Raw genomic sequence first — 27,227 nt, 5'->3', positions numbered from 1 at the left:
TTGACTAGCAGAAACTTCACAAGACCATAGAAATGTACACCCCCTTTCAGTTCAGTCAGTCAGTTCAGTTGCTCAGTCCTGTCCAAATCTTTGCAACCCCATGGGCGCAGCACAACAGGCCTCCCTGTCCATCACTAACTCCCGGAGTTTACTCAAACTCATGTCCATTGAGTTGGCCATGCCATCCAACCATCTCATCCTCTGGCGTTCCCTTCTCGTCCCGCCTTCAATTTTTCCCAGCATCAGGATCTTTTCCAGTGAGTCAGTTCTTCACATCAGGTGGCCAAAGTATTAGAGTTTCAGCTTCAGCGTCAGTCCTTCTGATGAATATTCAGGACTGATTTCCTTTAGGATAGACTGGTTGGATCTCCTTGCTGTCCAAGGGACTCTCAAGAGTCTTCTCCAACACCACAGTTCAAATGCATCAATTCTTCGGTGCTCAGCTTTCTTTGTAGTCCAACTCTCACATCCATACATGATTACTGGAAAAACCATAACTTTGACCAGATGGACCTTTGTTGGTAAAGTAATGTCTCTGCTTTTTAATATGCTGTCTAGGTTGGTCATAACTTTTCTTCCAAGGAGTAACTGTCTTTTAATTTCATGTCTGCAGTCACTATCTGCAGTGATTTGGAGCCCCCCAAAATAAAGTCTGTCACTGTTTTCATTGTTTCCCTGTCTATTTGCCATGAAGTGATGGGACCATATGCCATGATCTTAGTTTTTTGAATGTTGAGTTTGAAGCCAACTTTTTCACTCTCCTCTTTCACTTTCATCAAGAGGCTCTTCAATTCCTCTTCACTTTCTGCCATAAGTGTGGTGTCATCTGCATATCTGAGGTTATTGATATTTCTCCCAGCAATCTTGATTCCAGCTTGTGCTTCATTCAGTCCAGTATTTCTCATGATGTACTCTGCACATAAGTTAAATAAGCAGGGTGACAATATACAGCCTTGATGTACTCCTTTCCCAATTTGGAACCAGACTGTTGTTCCATGTCCAATTCCATGTCCCTCTTTACCAAAATCATATATACAGTGACCTTCCCCCTTGCCTCTTTGGAGCAGTTTCTCAGAGCTAAGTGAAGTGTTATCTCCTGGGCTGTAGTCCTCATTTTGTCCCAATAAAACTTAAACTCCCATCTCTCAAGCTGTGCATTTTTTTAAAGTCTACAGTGTTGAACCCAGGTACTCTGACTCAGTGTCTTGGGCTCTCTCTTCTTTCTTTCTGCCAAGAGACTCGAACTTACTTTAATGGAGTCTTGGAGATGACAAAAGGAAAAAGATAAAATGTCCTCTACCCTTCTGTGCCTCAGCTGGGAATCTTGTAACAAAAGACAGTTTAAGAAAAGAAAATGAAGTTATTAGTATGTATACCTTATGTACACATGGGAAATACCGAGGGGAAAAATTAGTTGCTTTCCAAGATGACTTAGAAACAGGCTCAAATATCACTTCCAGAAATCAAAAGAAGGAAAGGTTGGAGGAGGCAGTTTTGGGGAGGTGACCAGGAAAAGCAAGGTTATCAAAGGTTAGGTTATGCAGATTTAAGTCAAGCCCTCTCCATTGAAAAGATTCTTTTATGACTTCCAGTTATTCTTGTCTTCTTGGTATGGAGAGGGAGACACCATTACAAATGGAGATTTCCTTTATAAATATAAATTTCCTTTATTCAAAGGGAACTTCTACTCTGTTTTCAGAACCTCTCTTGTGTCTGCTGTTTCTCAGAAGAGTTCAGTCGTCAGTCTTGTGCAACTCTTTGTGACCCCATGAGATGCAGCATACCCGGCTTCCCTGTCCATAACTCAAAATAATTCTTGTGCCAAAGAAGTATTAGTGGGGATAGCATTCTGTCACTCTTCTGAAGCTCTCAGGAGCCCTCTTTAATTCCTTTGATTCAGCCTGTCCATCAGCTAATGAATGCTGTTTTGTTTGTACATCCACAGATTCAGTTGTTCAGATTGTTCTTGTCACTTTTCCTGCTGCTTTGGGATTCTTTATTTTCCTAATGAGGCTTCCCTGGTGGCTAGGCAGTAAAGAATCTACCTGCAGTGCAGGAGACCCAGGTTCAATCACAACACTAAATATTATAGTGTTAACAAACTCAACATTCAGAAAACTAAGATCATGGCTTCCAGTCCCATCACTTCATGGCAAATAGATGGGGAAACAGTGGAAACAGTGACAGACTTTATTTTGGGGGGCTCCAAATCACTGCAGATAGTGACTGCAGACATGAAATTAAAAGACAGTTACTCCTTGGAAGAAAAGTTATGACCAACCTAGACAGCATATTAAAAAGCAGAGACATTACTTTACCAACAAAGGTCCATCTGGTCAAAGTTATGGTTTTTCCAGTAATCATGTATGGATGTGAGAGTTGGACTACAAAGAAAGCTGAGCACCGAAGAATTGATGCATTTGAACTGTGGTGTTGGAGAAGACTCTTGAGAGTCCCTTGGACTGCAAGGAGATCCACCCAGTCCATCCTAAAGGAAGTGCTGAATATTCAGGAAGGACTGATGCTGAAGCTGAAACTCCAATACTTTGGCTACCTTATGCGAAGAACTGACTCATTGGAAAAGACCCTGATGCTGGGAAAGATTGCAGGCGGGAGGAGAAGGGGACGACAGAGGATGAGATGGTTGGATGGCATCACCGACTCAAGTTAATGAATTTCATTGTTGTTGTTCAGTCACTAAGTTGTATCTCACTCTTTCCAACCCCATGTACTATAGCACACCAGGCTTCCCAGTCCATCACCAACTCCTGGAGCTTGCTCAAACTCATGTCCATTGAGTCCGTGACGCCATCCAACATTCTCATCCTCTGTCATCCTCTTCTCCTGCTTTCAGTCTTTTGCAGCATCAGTGTCTTTTCCAATGAGTTAGTGGTTCGCATTAGGTGGCCAAAGTATTGGAGCTTCAGCATCAGTCCTCCAGTGTATATTCAGGGTAGATTTCCTTTAGGTTGGACTGGTTTGATCTTGCTTTCCAAGGGACTCTGAAGAGTCTTCTCCAGCACCACAGTTTCAAAATATCAGTTCTTTGGCACTCAGCCTTTTTTATGACCCAGCTCTCACATCTGTACATGACTACTGGAACAACCATAACTTTGACTATATGGACCTTTGTTGGCAAAGTTAATGTCTCTGCTTTTAATTTGCTGTCTAGTTTTGTCATTGCTTTTCTTCCAAGGAGCAAGTGTCTTTTAATTTCATGGCTGCAGTCACCATCTGCAGTGATTTTGAAGCCGAAGAAAATAAAGTCTGTCACTGTTTCCATTGTTTCCCCATGTATTTGCCATGAAGTGATGGGACCAGATGACATGATCTTCTTTTTTTGAATGTTGATTTTTAAGCCAGCTTTTTCACTCTCCTCTTTCACTTTCATCAAGAGGCTTTTTAATTCTTCTTGCCTTTCTGCCATAAATGTGGTGTCATCTGCATATCTGAGGTTATTGATAATTTCTCCAGACAGTCTTCATTCCAACTTGTAGTTAAACCAGCCAGCATTTCATATGATGTACTCTGCCTATAAGTTAAATAAGCAAGGTGACAATATACAACCTTAAAATAGGCCTTTTTCATTTTTTAACCAGTCCATTGTTCCATGTCTGGTTCTAATTGTTACTTCTTGACAGGTTGCAGGAGACAGGTAAGGTGGCCTGGTATTCCCATCTCTTTAAGAATTTTCCACAGTTTGTTGTGATCCATACAGTCAAAGGCTTTAGCATAGTCAGTGAAGCAGAAGCAGATGTTTTTCTGGAATCCCTTGCTGTCTCTGTGATCCAGTGGATGTTTGCAGATTGTTCCATGGCTCCTCTGCCTTTTCTAAATCCAACTTGTACATCTGGAAGTTCTTCGTTCATATGCTGTTGAAGTCTAGCTTGAAGGCTTTTGAGCATTAGTTTGCTAGCCTGTATCAGTGCAATTATGCGGTAGTTTGAACATTCTTTTGCATTGCCCTTCTCTGGGATTGGAATGAAAAGTTACCTTTTTCAGTCTTGTGACCACTGCTGAGTTTTCCAAATTTGCTAGTATATTATTGAGTACAGCACTTTCACAGCATATCTTTTCGGATTTGAAATAGCTCAGCTGGAATTCCTTCACCTCCACTAGTTTTGTTTATAGTGATGCTTCCTAATGCCCACTGGACTTCACACTCCAGGATGTCTGGCTCTAGGTGAGTGATTACACCACTGTGGTTATCTGGGTCATTAAGATCTTTTTTATATAGTTCTGTGTCTTCTTGCCACATCTTCTTAATCTCTGCTGCTTCTGTTAGGTCCATACCCTTTCTGTCCTTTATTGTGCCTATCTTCGCAAGAATATTCCCTTTGTTGTCAAGTCGCTCAGTCATGTTGACTCTTTGTGATCCCATGGACTGCAACACTCCAGGCTTCTCTGTCCTTCACTGTCTCCTGGAGTTTGCTCAAACTCATGTCCATTGAGTTGGTGATGCCATCTAACCATCTGGTCCTCTGTCATCCCCTTCTCCTCCGGCATTTATTCTTTCCCAGCATCAGGGTCTTTTCTAATGAGTCAGCTCTTCACATCAGGTGGCCAAAGTATTGGAGTTTCAGCTTCAGCATCAGTCTTTCCAATGAATTTTCAGGACTTATTTCCTTTAGGATGGAGTGGTTGGATCTCCTTGCAGTCCAAGGGACTCTAAAGAGTCTTCTCGAACACCACAGTTCAAAAGCATCAATCTTTGACACTCAGCTTTCTTTGTGGTCCAGCTCTCACATCCATACATGACTACTGGAAAAACCATAGCTTTGACTGGACGGATCTTTGTTTGCAAATTAATGTGTCTGCTTTTTATTATGCTGTCTAGGTTTGTCAAGCTTTTCTTCCTAGAGCAAGCGTGTTTTCATTTCATGACTGTAGTCACCATCTGCAGTGATTTTGGAACCCAAGAAAATAAAGTCTGTCACTGTTTCCATTGTTTATCTATTTGCCATGAAGTGATGGGACCAGATGTCATGATCTTAGTATTTTAAATGTTGAGTTTTAAGCCAGCTCTTTCACTCTCCTCTTACACCTTCATCAAGAGGCTCTTTAGTTACTCTTTGCTTTCTGTTCCCTTGGTATCTCTAATTTTCTTGAAGAGATCTCTAGTCTTTCCCACATGGTTGTTTTCCTCTTTTTCTTCACATTATTCCCTTTAAAGGCTTTCTTATCTCTCCTTGCTAGTCTTTGGAACTCTGCATTCCTTTTCTCCTTTGCCTTTTACCTCTCTTCTCAGTTACTTGTAAGGGTTCCTGAGACAATCATTTTGCTTTTTTTATTTCTTTTTTATGATGGTTTTGGTCGCTGCATCATATACGGTGTTACAAATCTCAGTCCATAGTTTTTCAGGCACCCTGTCTATTAGATCTAATCCCTTGAATCTATTTGTCACTTCCAGTGTCTTATCATAAGGGATTTGATTTAGGTCATACCTGAATGGCCTAGTGGTTTTCCCTTTGTTCTTCAATTTAGTGCTCTTCTGTGCGTAGGAAGATACAAGTTTCTGGGTTCAATGAAATATCTCCTTTTATTTGTATTTCAGCTATCTAGAGCCAGCATCATGCCTCTCAGTTATTCATATCCTTAATTCCTCCTTCACCTTAGGGAGTTGTGGCTGTGGTGGATGGCTGCCTCTTGGACTTTCTCGTATCTTCCCCTCCTCGCAGCTCCTCAGTGCTTACTTTTCAGAGTGGCTGATGGCTGCTGGGTAGCTGGCATTGTTTTTCCCGGCTCAGAAATTCAGAAATTTACTTTTGGAAGGCTGGAATCCCTGATGGCTTTGACATCTTTGTCTACAGATCTGGCAGGAAGTGTTCCATTTGACATATTTAAGAAAATTACAAATAGAGAAAAATCAGACAAAAAGACTGATTTGATTGTTACTAAATTTAATTCACTTTTGTATCCCTTTTAGGAAATAATTTATCTTAAAGTTTATTATTTTCTAGCAGTATAATTGTCACAGAATATGAATTCTGATCTTGGCTTCCTGAATTTTTGCTTTTTGCTTTTTTTCCTACAGTGTTCATTTTTATTAGAAATGTAGAATAAGACAATACTCAGTACATGGATTTAGAAAAATGTTTCTGAATTCAGGGTGCAATATCAAACAGAATAAAGTTCATTTTTAAGTGAAATTTCCAAAGTAAACACAATAGGATTAGCCAGTTATTATGAAATAAAAACCAATATATACTTTTTCCAAACTTACCCTGAATACTTTTGCAGCTTAAAAAATATTTGGATAAGTCTTTTAGTATTTGTTCATTTCACTCACTGCCTATACTTCCTCTTTTACACGGGGCCTGGAAATTGAAGTTCAGGATTTCACAAAAGAACTGTTCTTTCGGAAATGTCTAACCCACACAGATGTAGAAAAGACTAGGACCCTCATGGAAAACCATTCATTACCTATTTAAAGGCTTGTCAGACTGAATAACTTTGAGAGGTTTAAACTTATTTTTGGTTTAGAATAGAAGTATTTAAGTGCTATTTTTAAAGGCACATAAACGTGCTTGGCTAGCTGTATTGACCATAGAAGATTTTCCAAATATACGTTGATTTACGCAGTCATGGAATGAAACAAAGCTTGTTCCCTGACAAGATCCTGTGAGCCTGGCTTCATTGAACAAACTCTAAGGGAACATCTACAGCTTATTATTTCCTACCTGAAATAAGCAAATTAATGTGTTATTTTTGTGCCTGTATCAAAGAAATGAATCAGTTGTTTTTTAAGTAGAATTGTATTCTTTGATTATTCAACAAAGTGGTTTTAAAGTGTACTTCATGGAGCTTGTTTGTAGTAGGTCTTGGGGGCTCTGCAGTGGCCTGTGTTCCAGTTTCTACTGCAACAGTTGTGTCTCTGCCTGTTTTCTATGTTTGTTTCTTTCTGCTTAAAATGTAAATCAACAAATTGTACTGTTTAAAAGAGAAAAGTTTGAGGAGCATTGATACTGGTTGTCATTGCAGTTGAAAACTGACATTGTTTCGAATTCATTCATGTAAAACTAAAGTCTGGGAACTTAACTCTTCCCACTGCAGAAATTAATACATAAAGAATGGTAAAAATATTTAGCTTTGCAAGTTGAAATATCAGATGAAGTTTTGTTCCCCCTTGTTGAAATATCAAATGGAGTTAAGCATTTTCCCTATGATGTTAATACTAACGTCAGCTTGAGTCTTCAGCCCTAAGAAATAGTTATTTATAGTGTCAGCAGGAGACCCAGGTTCGATCCCTGGGTCGGGAAGATCCCCTGGAGAAGGAAGTGGCAACCCACTGCAGTACTCTTGCCTAGAAAATTCCATGGATGGAGGAGCCTGGTGGGCTACAGTCCATGGGGTCACAAAGAGTTGGACTCAACTGAGCGACTTCACTTCAGTGGTTTTCAGGAAAAAAATTTGTGCTCTTATTCGGCAAGAATCAAGAGCTAAAAGATATGTATTTTATAGCTGGTGAATGAGACCATTTATAAAGATGGCCTAAAACTCAGTTCTCTTTCTCCATAGCTGCCTCTTGAATCCTAGGGCCCACTTGAATTAATTTTTTCCTTTCTCCATACTCTCCTGTTCCTCTCCTTTCTATTATGATGTCAGGTTGTGAGTCCTTGAGAGCAGATATTTTGTCTTAAACACTTAGAGCATCACAGCATCACCTAAGGATGAACTTCATCCTACTGTGAAGTTCAGTTACATGCTTTCTGAACAAATAATCAAATGAATCATAGAAGATACATATATTTTTTATTCTATTATTATGGTATAATTGCTTCACAATGTTATGTTAGCTTCTGCTGTACAACAGAGTGAATCAGCTGTAAGTATACATATATCCCCTCCCTCTTTAGCCTGCCTCCCACCCCCTCATGCCACCCCTCTAGGTCATCACAGAGCACCAGGCTGAGCTCCCTGTCTACACGGCAGCTTCCCATAGCTCTTCGTTTTACACATGGTAGTGTATATACGTCTTGAAACTTTATATACATTAATATTACTACTTTATCCAGTATGAATGCAAAGCATGCTTATAGCATACATCTTTATATTATTACGGCATTAACTGTATTTTATACATGCTATATATTCACATAATACTTTTCAGCAAATATTACTGAGATAGAGTTTGCATAAACTACGTGAAAGTGAAGTCGCTCAGTCGTGTCTGACTCTGCGACCCCGTGGACTGTGGCCTCTACCAGCTTCCTCTGTCCATGGGATTCTCCAGGCAAGAATACTGGAGTGGGTTGCCATTTCCTTCTCCAGGAGATCTTCCCAACCCAGGGATTGAACCCAGGTCTCCCACATTGTGGGCGGACGCTGTACTGTCTGAGCCATTCTGATGAATTTTGACGAATTTATATACTTGTGTAACCACCTCCACAACTGTGTTATAGAACATGTTCATCACCCTTAAAATTTCCCTTCTGCCCCATCCCAGTCAGCTTTTTTCTTCTCCTTTCAGCCTGTCTGTCACCGATTTGCTTTCCATCACCTGGCTGGCATAGTCTTTTCTAAAATTTCGTGTAAATAGGAACTTTTATATCAGGTTTTTTCACTTATTGTTTTTCAGTTCATCCATGCTTTTGTGTATGTCATTAGTTCATCCCTTCGTATTTACTGTATTCTATCTCATGAGTATACCACAACTTATCCATTTCCCTGTTGTCAGACACTTGGGTGGTTCCCGTGTTTGTTTTGGTTAAAGTAGCTTTTGTCTGATCAGTCTGGCTAAAGGGCTATCAAATTTTAAAATTTGTTTTAAGGAAATAGCTTTTAGTTTTATCGATATCTTTCTCCCTTTGTCTTTCATCTGTTCTGTTATTTTCTGCTCTTTATTTTTTTTCTTTCTAATTTCAGATTTAATTTACTCTTCAAATTTCAGAAGGGCAGACCATCTTAAAAACTTTTTTAATGTATGCATATAATGCTATAATTTTTCTGAAAGCAGTGTTTTAGCAACTCCTCAGGAATTAGAATCTATTGTGTTTTCATTTTTACTGTTTAAATTTTCAAATTTCTTTTGTGCTGCCTTCTTCAATCCACGAGTTCCTGACTAGTATGTTGTTTGATTTTCAATCCACACATGGGCCTTTGTTTCTGAGAATATTGTGTATTTTTCTGTTGTTGGGTAGAGTGTTCTATAAACGTCAGTTAGGTTCAATTGTTTGGTAGTGTTTTTCATATGTATATAGTTACTGATTTTGTGTCCATTTGTTCTATCATTTATCAAAAGAGAGATGCTAAAATCTAATTGTATATTTGTCTCTTTAGTTATGTTAGGTCTTGCTTCATGTATTTTGAGACTATTATTGGGTGTATATGTGTATAGAATTGTTGTGTGTTCTTGATTAATTGACCTCATATCATTTTGAACTCTCTCTTTTAATTTTGGAAATGTTTCTTGTTCCATAATCTAGTTCTTTTTAATAAATCAATTCCGGTTTTCTTATGTTTAATGTTTATATAATAGATCTTTTCTTTTAGTCATTCTTTGCATTTTGTTTACCAGTGTGTTCATATTTAAAGTGTGTTTCTTATAGACAGCAAATCTTTGGGTCTTGATTTTTGTATGAATAATACTCCCTTTTTAAAAACTGGAGTGTTTAGACCATACATATTTGGTATAATTACCAGAATGCATGGGCTTAAATATGCCACTATTCTAGGGATAGTTTTGTGCTACATATAAGGAATGGCCCTTCTATGCTATGCTATGCTAAGTCACTTCAGTCGTGTCCGACTCTGTGCGACCCCGTAGACGGCAGCCCACCAGGCTCCCCCGTCCCTGGGATTCTCCAGGCAAGAACACTGGAGTGGGTTGCCATTTCCTTCTCCAGTGCATGAAAGTGAAAAGTGAAAGTGAAGTCGCTCAGTCGTATCCGACTCTTAGTGACCCCATGGACTGCAGCCTACCAGGCTCCTCCATCCATGGGATTTTCCAGGCAAGAGTACTGGAGTGGGGTGCTATCACCTTTTCCGGGCCATTCTATAGTGTCTACCAATTTCACCAAGGTCTCTCTGCTCTGGCTGAAAAGAACTGATAAAATACTTGTCCTGTGTGATCTCTAGGAGTTTTTATCTTACTTATCCCAAGAAAATTTTCTTTTGCAAGAAGTTGTTCCATCTTGTCCTCATGGAGTTTGCCCAGGCATGCACAGATTGTTACTCAGACAAGACTCAAGAGGCCTCCTATGCAAATATCTGATTTTTTTTTTGTCTTCAAAACTCCCTTTTCTCTAGAATTCCTTCCTTAAAATTCTGGTTGCTTCAGCCTCTCCAAACTTTGATCTCTGTGTGTTCAGTTCAGTTTCATTTCTTGGGTGGAAATTGCCTCCAGCTAGGAATCATAGTCTTTTCTCATTTGTCATCTTTTAAGAATCACAACCCTTGGTTATTGTTAGATTTTGTTTGAAAAAAAGTTATTTACTCTATTGTCTCATGGTTTGAATTGTTTTGGGGAGCACAATTTCTAACCTGTTATTCCCTCATGAAGCAAAATTGATTTTAAAGGATCTGAAACAGGTTACTAAGCACATCAGTCCAACACTGTATCAGTTTTGGAAAGCACAGGGTCCTTTGCAGAGAATGTTTATAGAGGACTCATGGGCACAAATGGAGGAAACTGCAAAGACATTAGAACTCAGGGTCAGACGGAGCTGTTTTACTTTATCAGGTCGTAAAAAAAAAAAAAGGCTTAAAGGATGGCATTTGTTGTTTTAAAGAGTCAACAGCCCCAGCGCCGCCGCGGCGGGCGGGAGGCAGAGGAGCGGGGCCGGCGAAGGCCCCCCCCCCGCCGCGCCGCCACCGCCTTAAGTATTTAAAAAAAAAAAAAAATAAAGAGTCAACATTACTGATTTTGCTGAGACATAGGCAAACTATTACGTATTGAGTGGTAAAATAGCCTTGTTATAAATGATGAAAAATCTAAAATCTTAAAATATCATAAAGTTCAACAATAATGGTTAAGTAATATTACACTAAGAAATCTTTAGGAATGGTTTATAATAATCAATAGAAGCATGACATCCTTGGTTAAGCCTTCACTTTTTATTTTGTCTGGTAGTAGTACTTGTTTGTTGTAAGAACTGTTCAAACTTGAGGAATTCAAGAGAAGTAAAAGTTAGTGAAGGAATTATGAATTCAGTGTATTAGAAAATACTATTCATTATTAAGAATGTAATTATATTTCTAAGTGACATTATTAATATTCAGAAAAGAACAGATAACATCTTAACAAACTCAGACAGGGAGGAATGAGAACAACCTTATTTTACTTATAAGAAGGCATGCAGTTATAAAGACCATGATTATACAGTTTTAAAAAATCACTAAATTAAAAAAAATAAATAATAAATAAAAATCACTAAATAACGTTTACCACCATCTCTCTTGATAGTTTGAGACATAATTGATGCAGACAACTGGATAATGTGATTCCATCCTTTTCTGAAATTATTATGTTCTGTAGGTCTTTATTAGCTATGTTAAAAACTACCTTTTTACTTTTAGTGTGACCAAAGTATTTTTTTTTCTAAATTGCCAGCATAATTATCCTACATGTCACTACAGTAAAGGACTGTGTTCCTATGTTCAGTCATTTCAATTAGGTCTCTTAAGGTATAGGCTTAGCTCCTGTTGCTCTGTTATTAAGGTTTATAAACACATACGTGCCTATAATAGGATGAATCAGGAGATTTTGAATGAATAGATATGAAGTTCTACCTTCCCATTCCAGACACATTATCCCCTTTAATTATATCTACTCTGAGTAATGTAGGGACACCAGCCAGTCTTCTACCCTTCAATCCATAAAACTTCTAGGAGAAAAATTGATTCCAGTTGTCTCTTTTGCTGTGTTGATAATACTGTGCTGTGACTCAAGTGAATGATTACACCGCATTTGTGACTCAGGTGGTAAAGAACCTGCCTGCAATGCAGGAGACCTGGGTTTGATCCCTGAGTCTGGAAGATACCCTGGAGAAAGGGAATGGTTAACCACTCCAGTATTATTGCCCGGAGGATTCCAAGGACAGAAGAGCCTGGCGGGCTACAGTCCATGGGCTCACAAAGAGTCAGACATGACTGATTGACTTACACTTTCACTTCACTTTCAATCTAAAAGGAGTCACTCAACAGCTTTGTAGTCATTCTATAATGATTCTCCAGTTGGAAATTTAACTTTTTAGGTTAAAAAAGTGCCCAGATGCTTATTGTCACCTAAGATTCTATCTAAAGACAGATATTATTTGCATAACTCATTGAGGAAGTCTACACAGATTTTGCCTTGTTTCATTGAGCAAAGCACTTTACTAAACATTCTAAGCTTAATATAAAGATTATAAACACTTTTAAGACCATGTGCTCTGCATGTTGTATTGGAAGGATAAAAGGAAAAATAGGGATAGAAATACAGACAGACACACACACAAATCCAGTTATGGACATAGTAAATAGTTTTTAATCATTCATGATTTAAATTAAGTAAACCTGTTAGCTCAGCTGGTAAAGAATCGCCTGCAATGCTGGAGACCCTGGTTCGATCCCTGGGTTGGGAAGATCCGCTGGAGAAGGGCAAGGCCACCTACTCCCGTATTCTGGCCTGGAGAATTCCATGGACTGTATAGTCCATGGGGTTGCAAAGAGTTGGACACAGCTGAGCGACTTTCAGTTTCAAACATCCCACACAGCTAAGTAGGTTACCCAAGAAATTCTTTAGTTAGGTGTTTAGAAACTTTAGGTCTTACAAAGTTGAAGCTTGAGTGAATCTCCTTTGAAAAGGTCATAAATATTTATTTCTCATTCTTTTTTATTCATCTCCCTTACACAAAATATGTATAGATCAAACTCATGTTCAAGTTTCTAATCATAAGTCAAATATTTTATGAAAAAGAAAAACATGTAGTTTGATTTTAGGATGTTAAACTTCTGCAACATCACATTTCATTTTACATATGGAATGCACATAAAGATATATTGTGGAAATTTTATTTAATGCATTTTCTAATGTCAGCACTCTAGTCCCAGTGTTCATCGCTTCACACCTATATTACAGCAATCATTTCTTCTTTTCTGCTTCTTGTTTCCCACATTCAATCCAGTAAGATAAGCCTCCTCAAATATCATTTTAATAACAGCTGGTCCCTGTTCTAAACACCCGCCATTACTGCCAATTGAATGGAGTCCAAATTGTTTTTTGTTGGAATTCCAACCCTTCTATTACCTGGCCTCACCTTGCCATCCAAATATATCTCCAGATATTCCCTAACACTCCATTCCCTGCCCTAATTAGTCTGTCTGTTCTCTAATTAGGCCATCTCTTCTCTACATCCACACAGTGTTGAAGACTTTGCTGCCTCTGCCCTTCTTCTTCTAAAGCTTCCTTAACCTGGAGTGACCTCATCTTCCAGCCGTTAACTTCTTTCCTTTCTACCCTTCAAAGGCCATGTTTTGTCCACTTAATAGATAACTGCTTCCTAGAGGATACCTGCCATGTGGACCCTTTCTTAGTCTGAGTACCCACAGCTCCTACTGTTTATTTATGGCACATTTCTCATCCACTCTAAGAGACACTTACAAAATAATGTATTTTTCATGAAATTTATTTTATAATCAGTGGCATTCATGATTGTTTCACCTATTTCATAGATTGAAATATAGAAGTGTTTCACCTTTCTAATTGGCGCATAAAATAATGGTGCGTCTAATCAATTTATGGTATCTTAAGAGCTGAAAAATCAGTGTATGTATTTATTGTTTTCTTACGTTTTCCTATGTATCTGATGTGTTATCCTGCATTATTGTACATTCGTACCATGGGAATTTTTTTTTTAATCTTCTCTTGAATACTGTATAGTTTTACATGTATGATTGAATTTCTTGGAATTAATTAGCAAAACTTTATTTTGGTTAAATTAAGCTTAATAAATAAAGGCATAGGTTTGGTAGAAAAGTGCTTTTGCAATCATTGTAAACTTTTCGTTAACCTTTTCATTCAAAGTGAAAGTGAAGTCGCTCAGTTGTGTCCGACTCTTTGTGACCCCATGGACTGTAGCCTGCAGGCTTCTCGTCCATAGGATTTTCCAGGCATGAGTACTGGAGTGGGTTGCATTTCCTTCTTCAATTCATTGAAGTATTAAACATATGCAGAAAAATGCAGATAAACCTACAGCTTAATCCGCTTTCACAAACTCAACATATGTTAGGTAACCAACACTCAGATTGAGAAGCAATACATTATCAGGATGCCAGAAACCCTCTTTAAACCACCTTTCAATTACATCAGTTCAGTTCAGTTCAGTCGCTTAGTCGTGTCCGACTCTTTGCGACCCCATGAATCGCTGCACGCCAGGCCTTCCTGTCCCTCACCAACTCTCGGAGTTCACTCAGACTCACGTCCATCGAGTCAGTGATGCCATCCAGCCATCTCATCCTCTGTCGTCCCCTTCTCCTCCTGCCCCCAATCCCTCCCAGCATCAGAGTCTTTTCCAATGAGTCAACTCTTCGCATGAGGTGGCCAAAGTACTGGAGTTTCAGTTTTAGCATCATTCCTTCCAAAGAAATCCCAGGGCTGATCTCTTTCAGAATGGACTGGTTGGATCTCCTTGCAGTCCAAGGGACTCTCAAGAGTCTTCTCCAACACCACAGTTCAAAAGCGTCAATTCCTCGGCACTCAGCTTTCTTCACAGTCCAATTACATGGGCTATCCTTATATCCTGGCCTGGAAAAACATAGATTGGTTTGCCACATTCTGCCCTGTGTGTAAATGCAGTCACATAGCACAGGCTTTAATGTCTGAGTTCTTTTGTTCAACCTTGTTATTTGTGAGACTCAGCCACATTGTTACCTATAGTTGTAAATCATCCATCCTCATTCATGTACTGACTTCTGTTTTATGAATATATCACAATCTATCCATTCTATTGTTGATGTATGTCGCGTAATTTCCAACTTTAATCTTATACTGATAGTACTGCCCTGAATATTTTAGGATGTTCATTTGTTGTGTATATGGATTGATTTCTCTTGGTTAAATATTGAAGAGCAAGAATGTTGGGTCACAGAGAATAAAATCACCTTCAGTAGATGCCACTTAACTGTTTTCTAAAGTTGGTTCTATTTATATTCTCATCAGTAGTATGCAAGAATCCTGGCTGTTCTACATTTTCACCAACACTTGGTATTTCTGCCTTTTTCAGTTTACCATTATGGTGGATATGTATAGTATCATCGTTATTATTTTTTTGTACATGTAAAGAAAAAAGTGCTTCCAGAAAACTTTTGGATTTTTCTTTAGCAATGTGACAGTTACTGAAAATAATTACTTTAGGTTGAATTTAAGGTTTACATGAAAACTGCTACTGCTAAGCTGCTAAGTCACTTCAGTTGTGTCTGACTCTGTGCTACCCCATAGATGGCAGCCCACCAGGCTCCCCCGTCCCTGGGATTCTCCAGGCAAGAACACTGGAGTGGGTTGCCATTTCCTTCTCCAATGCATGAAAGTGAAAAGTGAAAGTGAAGTCACTCAGTCATGTCTGACTCTTAGCGATCCCATGGACTGCAGCCTACCAGGCTCCTCCGCTCATGGGATTTTCCAGGCAAGAGTACTGGAGTGGGGTGCCATTGCCTTCTCCATACATGAAAACTACTAAAGCTATTATTTGGATATTTGCTTGACTATGGTTCAGTGCCTTTGAGACTAGTAGACATTGTATTGGGAGCTGTTGCTAGTGATAAGTTTCTGGTGTAATGATTAACTGTAATCATGTTTGTCTGTGAAAGTTTACTGACCATTTCATATATCTCCAGAGTTATCTATTTGGCTCTTCTAATTCTCGAATTTATAACTGGGGCTTCCCTGGTGGCTCAGAAGGTCTAGAATCTGCCTGTAATTCAGCAGACCTGGGTTCAATTTGTGGGTTGGGAAGATCCCCTGGAGAAGGGAATGGCTACCCTCTTCAGTATTTTTGCCTGGAGAATCCCATGGACAGAGGGTTCGGCTCTTCTTCTAATTCTCTAGTTTATAATTAGTATGCTAGTTTTCTGCAATTGAGAACAATTTAATTAACATCTTGCTCATTACCTCATTGGATTAATGTCATTTATTTTTTGTTTATAAATAACTCTGATTAATACCAGCATTGTTTACTGTGTAGATAAAGTTAGAATAAAACGCTGCTCCCCAGTGACACTATCATCTACTGTGAATATATCTTCCAAGTAAAAGCTGTGGTTTCAAATCTGAGCATTAAATCTCTAATGAACTAGTATTTCTCATTGATTTTTCATGTGCTTCAACATATTTTATTTGCTTGAAGTACTAGATAATTAGCCTGTAATTCCATTTCTCTACCCTGTGACTGCTGAGAGAAACACTGTGGTCATTTTTCTTGCCAGTGTTTTTTCCTACTCATGTTCAGGCCAAGACATTTGATTTCTTACTGAATCATAAAGCTATATTTTTTAAATTATTTTGAAATCAAAGATGCTGACTTCAGTATATTTAACTCCAGAAGTTAGTACAGATTGTGTGACTAATTACCATAAAAATTATGGCTGAGAAATGAGAAAGGTGTAGTCACTCACAATTTTCCATTTACAAAACAAGGTTTTCAAAAATAACCAAAGATGAATGTGGTAGTTTTATGAAACCATGGTCTATTTCCAACTATTTCTTTAGTGGTCTGGAAATTCACAATGCTAAGTTCAACCAGGCACATCCCTCCATAACTACTGGAAAAACCATAGCTTTGACTATATGGGCCTTTGTCAGCAAAGTGATGCTATGAACTCTGTCTAATTTATTTTATATTCCCAAATATTTACCTGATGGGTGAGTACAGAGCAAGTGTTTATAAATGATTTGAATAAGGAAACTAAATGTGTAGTATAATCCTAATTATGTAAATAAGTGTGTATAAGCATGTATGCACAAATGCACAGATATAGAAAGAAGTATAAAAATATTGAAGAGTGATTATTTGCAGGTAGTACAGTTATGCGTATTATTTTCTCCTTACATGATTGTTTCTTTTCCTTTTTTTTAACATAGCATGTATTACTATTATAAAAACAGTTTTAATATATAATTTGAAAATAAAAATATAATATTAAATAGTTTATCTAATTCATATGTTTACCTAAAACAAGTAGACTGCCAGATACTTCTCCAGCAAAGATGAGTTTGGATCAGCAGAGAATTGCAATTTGGAGACTACAACCAATACAAGGCCATAGGCAAGTCCCCAAAGGAAAACACGTTTATAGAGATAAAAAAGGAAGTAGGGAGGGCTATAATAAACGAAGAGTCTGTGGCTTTTCATTGGCTGAGTTCTTAAAGATGTGGTCTTTCTCCTTCCATTGGGCTCTGCAGTCTTCACAGAGTGTGAGATCACCTCCTCCTTGTCTCTGTTTAATTGAGTTTTCTGTTTATTAACTTGCTTTCTATGTTAGATACAGACACAGCGGGATCGTTAGGGCTGATTCCTCAAAACTATGGGTCAAACAATTTTGTTGTTATTTAACTGATAGAGAAACCAGGATTCTCTATTGTTCCAGTATGTAAATCAGTTGGATAGTCATAAACAGAACAGTGTTATAGTCATTTTGCTGTAGTGTAGGAATCTGAAACTAATGAGTTTACCTACTCATCAAATTTATTTGTTTATTAACTTTAAGTGTCAGTCTCTCAGTCGTGTTCGACTCTTTGCAACCCCATGGACTGTAGCCCACCAGCCTCCTCTCTCCATGGAATTATCCAGGCAGGAATAGTAGAGTGAGTAGTCATTCCCTTGTTTAGGGGATCTTCCCAACCCAGGGATTGAACCCAAGTCTCCTGTACTGCAGGTGGATTCGTTACTGTCTGAGTCACTGGGGATAGGTACACATTAATTTGAGTTTTTTCTTCATTTTATAATTGGTATAACATCTTATCTTTGTAGGAGATTTGAAATATATGTTCGTGTTGTTTTAGTTTTCTTTCTCTTAGTAGTTTTTGCCTTCCATGTAATGGCTCTTGAGTGGCTTCCCAGGTAGCTCAGTGGTAAAGAACCTGCCTGCCAATTCAGGGGACATGGGTTAGATCTCTGGGTCAGAAAAATCCCCTGGAGGAGGAAATGGCAACCCACTCCAGTATTCTTGCCTGGAAAATCACGTGGACAGAGGAGCCCAGTGGGTTACAGTCCCTGGGGCTGTGGTGACTCTTGAACGTTACTTTCCTTTGGTGTTTCTGCTGCTGCTAAGTTGCTTCAGTCGTGTCCGACTCTGTGTGACCCCACAGATGGCAGCCCTGGTCATGGTTTAAAAAGATTGTCATTCTTATTTCTCAAGCCAGAAGTCTGAGAGTCATTCCAGACTTTCCTTCTTTTTCATGTCCACATTAAATTGCCACCAAGGTAACATTGAATCTAAGGTATCTTTGGCTTTTGTTTCTCTTCTTCCTTCCCTGTATCATTGGTGTTTCATTATTTTCATCCTGGTGTATTTTAACTGCCACATTGCTGATCCCATTGAAGAGTGCTACATGTCTATCTTGTGGACATGTAGCATTAATTCATTGTAGAGATTTTGTAAAACTTAATGGCAATTGCTTAAAATGATCCCTGTCATTTACTTAATAATCAGTCCATGACTGTGATATATTTGCAATGTATACCCTTTACCAAGCAAGGCAATAGTGAAACTCACTATTGACTGGTCTTCAAGCAGCTTAAAAAAAAAAAATCTGACATTGATGGTTGCCATTTGAGTGGTATCATAAGTGGGCAAGGAAGTTGTAATTACTATATCTTCCAGAAAAATGGGAATGGAGGCAGAGTGAAAGTTTTGAAAACTTTTGTTACAGTGAAAGTAACAAAATTTAAGTTTGCCTGTGTTCTTTTGTGTGAATCCCTTCCATACTGAAATGTGAGCGTTCATGGAGTTAAAAATTGAGGCTTGGGGGCATTTGCAAAAGTAAGGTAGTTAAACCATGATTGATTAAGACCATTGTCCTTTTCAGCTTCAGCTGCCCCCCTGACACAAGTGTCCTGTGTCTCATGACATTGGGGTGATCTTGGCTATTTTTTGTTTGTTTGAGCTATAGCTCTAGCAATACTTGAAGTATGTCATGTATGAAGTTGAAAGTTTTAAAGTATCTCAGATAATAAATTTTTTTTTTGATAACTGATATTTGAGAAAAGACTGTCTTTCTAGTCTCTCTGCATAAAATATTACATTTTTTGGTCATGAGAACAGACATTCAGAGAGTATGCAGCCAAAGATGCAAGGGAGGACATATCATGGCCTCTTGACAGTTAACAATAGCAGATTTTATATTAATGTATTTATTTTGGGGATTTACAGTATTTGTCAGCTTTTAATAATTTGAAATGTATGCAAACTATTTTTTTATTGCACATATATTTTTCTTAAAGAGGGTCCTCAAGTTGTATAAGCGTTCAGCTCACAGTACCTGTCTTTTACTAAATAGGAGGTCTCTGGGGAAGCGTTTATGGTCTATTATCTTTTGCTGAGGCATCTCTCACTGCCCTGTAGTCAAAGACCCAGCACTGTCGCCCTGCTCTAAAAGCGTGAATGTACTTACTAGGAGTGGAACAGAGAGGCTATATTATCCTAGTTTAGGATAGCAAATGTCGAATGCCTGTACTCTGGTTATTTGAATCTGGTTTTATAAACTGTTATACTCAGGGTACATACCTTTTTACCCTATGGATTTAATACAGAACGTAGTATTTGATAAAATGACTATTTTTTTTTTAGTGTTTATCGACTTAATATAAAATCTCATTTCAGGTCATGAATCCCCTTTCCTTTTTTCCTTCAGTGTAATAAACTGTGATAATTAGATTTAAAGTATAAATATTATTTACTCTAAAGACCTTAATAGGTTACTCACTGGATGCTATTTCTTTTTTTCCTCCTTCTTTACTCCCCCTGCCCAATATTTAAAATATCCTCCTGCCTCTGTATCACCTTTATTTTCTTTCTTTTTTTTTCATGTTCAGTTACTTTAAAAAAAAAAGTTTTATTTTGTATTGGAATATAGTCAATTAACAAATGTGATAGATTCAGGTGAACAGCGAAGGGACATATACATGAATCCATTCTCCCCCAGACTCCTCTCCCATCCAGGCTGCCACATGACATTGAGTAGAGTTCCGTGTACTCTGCAGTAGGTCCTTACTGGTTATCTATTTTAAATACTGAGGTGTGTACATGTCCATCCCAAACTCCCCAAGTATCCCTTCCCACCCCTCCCCTTCCCCTTCACTTTCCACTCTCTTCTTTTTCAAACATGAAGATTACCTTTTGATATGTGGATGGGCCAGACTTTCTCTGACTTAATCCATTGCTTTCATTTACTTCCCAAATTTTGATTCTTGATTTACTTTGTTCTTTCCCCTTGGGAGCTGCTAAGATTTGTACAGTTGATTTCAACTACCATCTCTAGTGATGATTTAGTTGCGGGCGCTAATAAAAAGTTTTACTGTAATTTAAAAGGGAGACTGAAAATAACTTGGCAAGTACTGAATATTCACCTATATTATTTCAAACAGTACGAGTAAAACCTAGGCTGTTATATAAATTTAAGTGTTCTTGCTATAGATTATAGGGAATCTGGAAAGAGTTAGTATTGCTGAGGTTTTTGTGCATGGTGCCAGATGTTAAAAGCTGCATAGTATTGAAGTTTTGCCACTCCTATAAAGCATTTCCCCATAGTTTTAGTCCACACTGATGGCTCCTCTTCTTGACTGCCTGAGGCACACATTGTTACTAACATTTATTCCTTGTGGGGCCTCTGAAATAGCTGGACCTTTAAAATCTTCCAGTTTATCTCCTCATCAAATGCACTTAAAGTTATATTATGTGACATTTGAATATATGCTTTTTCTTAAAGCTTCTTGTTTTTGAGTATGTTATTAGTTCTTAAGAAGCTGATTGGAAATATGGAAAGTATGATGAGATCTAGATAACTTCACTTTAAAATCTACCTATAATCAGAGCAGAGATACACAAAAGGTTTCTTTTAGTGGCTGAAAGACCCAGGGGGTCAGAGAAACTTGCCTATAACTGTGTTAAAATCTCTAGATAATATGTCAATCAGAATGGATGGGTACAGATCAACGTAGAAACAGGGAGACAGCTAAGTCATTATGGGAAATGTTTGCAGTGCCCATCCAAGTTCTGTCTAAAAGTGAGGGAGCCTCCGCTATCTGAGTTAGGGTTCACGTGGTCCTATATGGTTCTGACTAGTGATGAAAGAGCTGTAGTCTCTAGACTCTGAGATTTTCCCATCTCATTGGTGAGAACACATCGATTGTGAGATTAACTTAACCAAATGCTATTCCTGTTTAATGCATCTGAATTACTTTCTCTATCTTATTCCCAAACTTAGCAACCATGTGACAGTACAGTGGATTTGCATGTTAGGTATGTGTAGGTGTGTGTCTTAGACAAGGACATAATTTGAAATTTGCGTATAATCAAAATTATGCTTGAAATCTTTTGAATTAATTTTGAATTAGTAGGATTTAGGTTTAGAAGCCCCAAATTAAGTTCTTTCTTTTTCTGCCTCCTGTAGCTCCCTTTCTTCTTCCTTTCCTTCCTTTCTTCTCTCCCTCTCTTTTTCTCTCCCTCTCTCCTTCCCCTCTCCTGCTTCCTCTCTTTTTTCTCTCCTTTTCCTTCACTCCCCTTCTATTTCTTTCTCTCTCTTTCTTTTTCCCCTAAGGCCAGTTGGAATCTTAGGTTTCTTTCAATGATAGGAATGAGGGGCAATGGGCACCCAAAGAACTTCACCCTATATTACATTACAGCGGTTAAGAGCATGTGATTTGGACTTGTATACTTTTTTTGGAATTATACTTACTAGCAATGTGTTATATACTATAACATTTAAATACAGAATATAGAAAAATTGAATGAGGTAAAATTTATAAAGTTCTTAGCATGGGGCTTAAATGAAAGTGCTATTTAAGTGGCAGCCATTAAAATAACCATTCAGTTATGATTGGATTCCAGAATCATAAAGTATATATTGGGATGTGTGTACCTATTGATACACTTGTGTTTAGGAAAAGATTCTTCCCATCTAGTTAATTATTATGTCTACTGCCTCCCGTGTTTCTCTTTCTCTCTCTCTCTTTTTTTTTTTTTTTTTTGGTAAAAACATTTAAGTTCTATTCTCCTAGTAAATTTCAGTTATGCTATACAATGTCGGAGAAGGCAATGGCACCCCACTCCAGTACTCTTGCCTGGAAAATCCCATGGACGGAGGAGCCTGGTGAGCTGCAGTCCATGGGGTCGTGAAGAGTCGGACACGACTGAGTGACTAGACTTTCACTTTTCACTTTCATGCATTGGAGAAGGAAATGGCAACCCACTCCAGTGTTCTTGCCTGGAGAATCCCAGGGACGGGGGAGCCTGGTGGGCTGCCGTCTATGGGATCGCACAGAGTCGGACACGACTGAAGTGACTTAGCAGTAGCAGCAGCATACAATGTTATCAGCACAATAGTTATGTGGAATCTACCAAAAAAATTTCCAGCTCATAGAAACACAGAATAGAAAAGTAGTTGCCAGGGGCTCAATGGTTAGGAAAAGAGAGATTGGTAAAAGGGTCCCAGCTTTCAGCTGTAAGATGAATAAGGTCTGAGGATCTACTGTATAATAGTCAATGCTTTATGTTTTCATTATTTTAAATAATGCATATTTCTGGCAAGAGAAATTTCCTCAGTCATTTATAGCATGTTGAGTTTGTGACACATAGGAATTTTATGAAGATAAATTAATGAAATATACTTTGACACTTTAGAACAGCAGGAATGATTTCACCCTTCAAAAATGTATGAAGTGTGCTTTTATTTTTTCAGCTGTTACACATTAGAGAACTTCCATCATGTTGAAGGTGTGGTAGTTTTATGCAAGTTTTATGTGTTCATAGAGTTGAAGTTGAGGGTCATTTTTGTTATCAATCCTCTGTAGTTCCCCCATTGAACCCAAATGTTCTAATGCAATTCCAATTTCTAAGCCTTTTCCCTTTCCCTTCCCTGCTGAGCCTCCCCAACCTGGCTCACCCCTCTAGGTCGTCACAGAGCACCAGGCTGAGCTCCCTGTGTTATATAGCAACTTCATACTAGCTATCTATTTTACATATGGCAGTATGTATATGTCAGTGCTACACTCTCAATTCATCCCACACTCTTCATCCCCTGCTGTGTTCACAAGTCTTTTCTCTATGTCTGTGTCTCTATGTGTATCTTGCAAATAGTTTCATCAGTACCATTTTTCTAGATTCCATATATGTGTGTTAGTATATGATATTTGTCTCTTTCTTTCTGACTTATTTCATCTGTATAACAGGCTCTGGGTTCATCCACCTCAGTTCAACTGATTCACATTTGTTCCTTTTAATGGCTGAGTAATATTCCATTGTACATAATATACCACACCTTTCCTTAACTGTTCATTTGTTGATGGACATCTAGGTTGCTGAGCCGTTGTGTACTGATGGACATCTAGTTTTCTGGGCCATTGTATATTAACATCTAAGTTTATTATGGCAGAATGATGTATTTCCTTGTTTGTGTAAGTCCATGGTGGGGGAGTCCATGTTGCTTCTCTTGTGGCTCAGCTGGTAAAGAATTCGCCTGTAATGTGGGATACCTGGGTTCGATCCCTGGGTTGGGAAGATCCCCTGGAGAAGGGAAAGGCTACCCACTCCAGTATTTTGGCGTGGAGAATTCCATGGACTGTATGGTCCATGGGGTTGCAAAGAGTCGGACACAATTGAGCGACTCTCATTTCATGGTGGGGGAGGGGCTGTGAGGGGGGCTTCAAGACTTTAAATTCCATTATGTTGCCAATCTGAGGCTTCCCCGGTGGTTCAGAGGTAAAGAATCTGCCTGCAGTGTAGAAGACGTGGGTTTGATCCCTGGATTGAGAAGATCCCCGGATTGAGAAGATCCCCTGGAGGACAGCACAGCAACCCACTGCAGTATTCTTGCCTGGAGAATACCATGGACAAAGGAGTCTGGCAGGCTACAGTCCATAGGGTTGCAAAGAATCAGACACAACAAATGAAAAGGCAACCTATTGAATGGGAGAAGTTAGAATAGTTGCATATCATATGTTTGATGAGGGATTAATATTCAAAACATAAAGAACTCAATAGCAAAAACCTCCAAACAATCAGTTAAAAGTGAGCAAAGATATGAATAACTATTTTTTCAAATAGGACATTCAGATGGCCAACAAGTACATGAAAAGGTGTTCACTATCACTACTCATCGGGGAAATGCAAATCAAAATCACAACGAAATATCATATCACCTCATGCTGGTTAGAATGGCCATTACCAAAAAGAAGAAATGACAGGTTGTTGGCAAGGATAAAAAGCAAAAGGAACGCTTGTGTACTGTTGGTGGGAATGTAAATTGGTACAACCACTATGGAAAAGAGTATGACTCTTCCCCTCCAAATTAAAAAAGATCTTGAAAAATGAAAGTGTTAATCGCTTAATTGTATCCGACCTTTTGTGACCCTGTGGACTGTAGCCCACCAGACTTCTCCATCCATGGAATTTTCCAGGCAAGGACACTAGAATGGATTGCCATTCCCTTCTCCACAGAATCTTCCTGACCCAGAAATGGAACCTATGTCTCCTGTGTATCCTGCATTGCAGGCAGATTCTTTATTGTCTGAGCTACCAGGGAAAACCCCCAAATGATCTTATGATCAAGCAGTTCCACTTCTGGGTATTTATCTGAATAAAACCAAAGTATTAACTCAAAAAACATATTTACTTCATGTTCATTGCAGCACTGTTTACAATCGCCAAGATATGGAGGCGGCCTAAGTGCCCATCTATAAATGAATGACGAAAATGTGGTATATTTACATATACATATTGGGATATTATTCAGCCATAAAAAGAAGGCAATCTTGTCATGTTTGACAACACGGATGGACCTTGAGGGCATTATGTTAAGTGAAATAAGTCAGACAGAAAAAGACAAATACAGTATGATTTCGCTTATGTGTAGAATCTAAAACAAAAACAAAACTAAACCAGTAATATATAAAGAACAGAAGCTGGGGATTTGGTGGGGTGGGTGAAATGGGTTACAGGGGTTCAAAAGGTACAGACTTCTAGTTATAAAATCAATAAGTCCTGGGGATGTAATGTAGAGCCTATTAGCTATAGTTAATGTATTGTATATTTGGAAGTTCCTAAGAGAGCAAGTCCTAAAAGTTTTATCACAAGAGAAAAAAATGGCAACTATGTGTGGTGATATATGTTAGTTAGACCTATTGTGAGACTCATTTTGCAGTATATACACATATTGAATCATTATACTGTATACCTGAAATGAATTTAATGTTATATGTCAAGCATATGCTGATTAAGAAAAAAAAATTCTTCCAAATTTTTTCTCAAATTCTGTCCTTGAAGATGTACGCAAAGTTGATTTCACTTCTTTTCTACTTAATGCTATGTATCATGTTTCATAATACATAATAATGCATTTCATTTCCTTCCTGAGTAAAATAGAAATAGGAACTATTTTTAAGTATCAATTATTATGTAGGATGCAAAATATTTATACTAGGAGAGTATCTTCAAGGGCTCAGGGGCTTTATAAAAAATAACTACTGCTCCAGAATCAGTATGGTTAGGTGTTTGAAAGGTACAAGAACTCACATATCAGTTTCCCTCATTTATAAAATAAAGGAGCTGGGTTAGGTGTTCTCAAAGGCCTTTTGAGATTTAAACTGCTAAAAATCATTAGAGACTATTTTTATGTTAAAACTTAATGCACAGTTAACGGTGCCTTAGTGGTTTGAAACACTAAACCAATGGTTTAGTAAAAATGTACTCATTCAAGGGATCTCACATTATTCTGGTTCACTTCTTTTTGTTGTTACAATTTAAGGTCCTTTCCAATCTCATAAGAACATTTCTCGTGGTTAGACAAAGTTTTTTTTTTTTTTTTTCTTTTTCCTTATATGTGGCAACATTAGAGGTCAAAAACCTCACTTTCGGTGATTGTTTGGCTTGTAGGAATCTGCTTTTATTCACATGTTGGTGATATCTGTATTTTCTAATCAAGTGGGTTGCATCTGTCTTCAATTTGATTTTTTCCTATAATTGTATAAAACAGTGATTTGAGACTTGTGACGGAAGTCTGCACTGTATCTTTCCCAACCAGTAATATCATGATACATGGTAATCTCTTTGTGAAAGCTTCATAAATGTTGATGAATTGGAAACAGTATTAAGAATAAACCAAAAGCCCACTTATATTTCCTACCATTTAAACGCAGTTCCTGTATGAGAAGGCAACTAAATCAGAAAGTTTTCCATTTTCACAGGAATGCCTAGAACTTAGTCCTTTTTAATCCATAACTAACAGACAATAGTATAATTTTCCAGTGATATATCATAACCTTTTTACATTTGTTTCAAAGGACAGATTTATTTGAGGAGTCATGCAGAATACACTACACATTTAAAGAAAGGTGTATTAAGAATTGATTTCACTTTTACTTCTGCTCAACACTATTGCATTTCATTGTTGAACTTGATATAGTATAATATCCTTATTTTCTAATTTTTTTCTTTCTTACATTGAGAATTATTTATGACCACATTTTGTGTCTTGTCCTTAAAACAAATGTTCTTTCCATTTATCTGATTTCTCTTGTCTTTGCCTTCTTTAGTCTCTAAATCAGACATGATTCTCAAAGTTATTTATCACCAGTAAAATTTATCAAGTGCCTTCTCAGAGAGTAAGTCAGTTCTCTGCATTCCTTTGAGTTAGGTAGCCATGTTCTATGTTGAAGACATAAAAATGTCAACACTCTGATTTTTAAAATATGTGTTCTATTTATGGTCAAATGTTAGCAATAATCAGTCTCTGGTTTCTATAACCATATGGACCGATTTGATTGGCAGAATGATTCATATCTTCCTGTTCATGCATGATAGATCACTCAGAACTCATTTTTCAAAATATGGCATTTGCTTCTTTAGGTAATGATATCGATACATACCTATCTCATATGTAAAATCCCAGGTGCTTTATACAGTTAACATCTGAGGAAATATATCATTTGATTTATGTGGTAATTTTTGTGCTCAGTTAGTTGATGATACCACTACAAGCTTTTTTTGTAAAATACTTTTGTCAAAGTATTACTTCTCTGCTTAAAGCAGGAATTCCT

General features: G+C 37.9%; 1 protein-coding gene across 6 annotated transcripts in view; it reads left to right on the top strand.

The window, feature by feature from the left end:
* HMCN1 (hemicentin 1) overlaps nucleotides 1–27,227 on the top strand; it is a 537,476-nt gene that overhangs the window by 166,740 nt on the left and 343,509 nt on the right. The window lies entirely within an intron of this gene.

This window comes from Bos grunniens, chromosome 16, assembly GCF_055505025.1.
Source record: "Bos grunniens cultivar Pamir isolate PY7600 chromosome 16, Bosgru_T2T1.0, whole genome shotgun sequence".
Taxonomy (NCBI): domain Eukaryota; kingdom Metazoa; phylum Chordata; class Mammalia; order Artiodactyla; family Bovidae; genus Bos; species Bos grunniens.
This window is presented reverse-complemented; position numbering and strand designations above follow the sequence as displayed.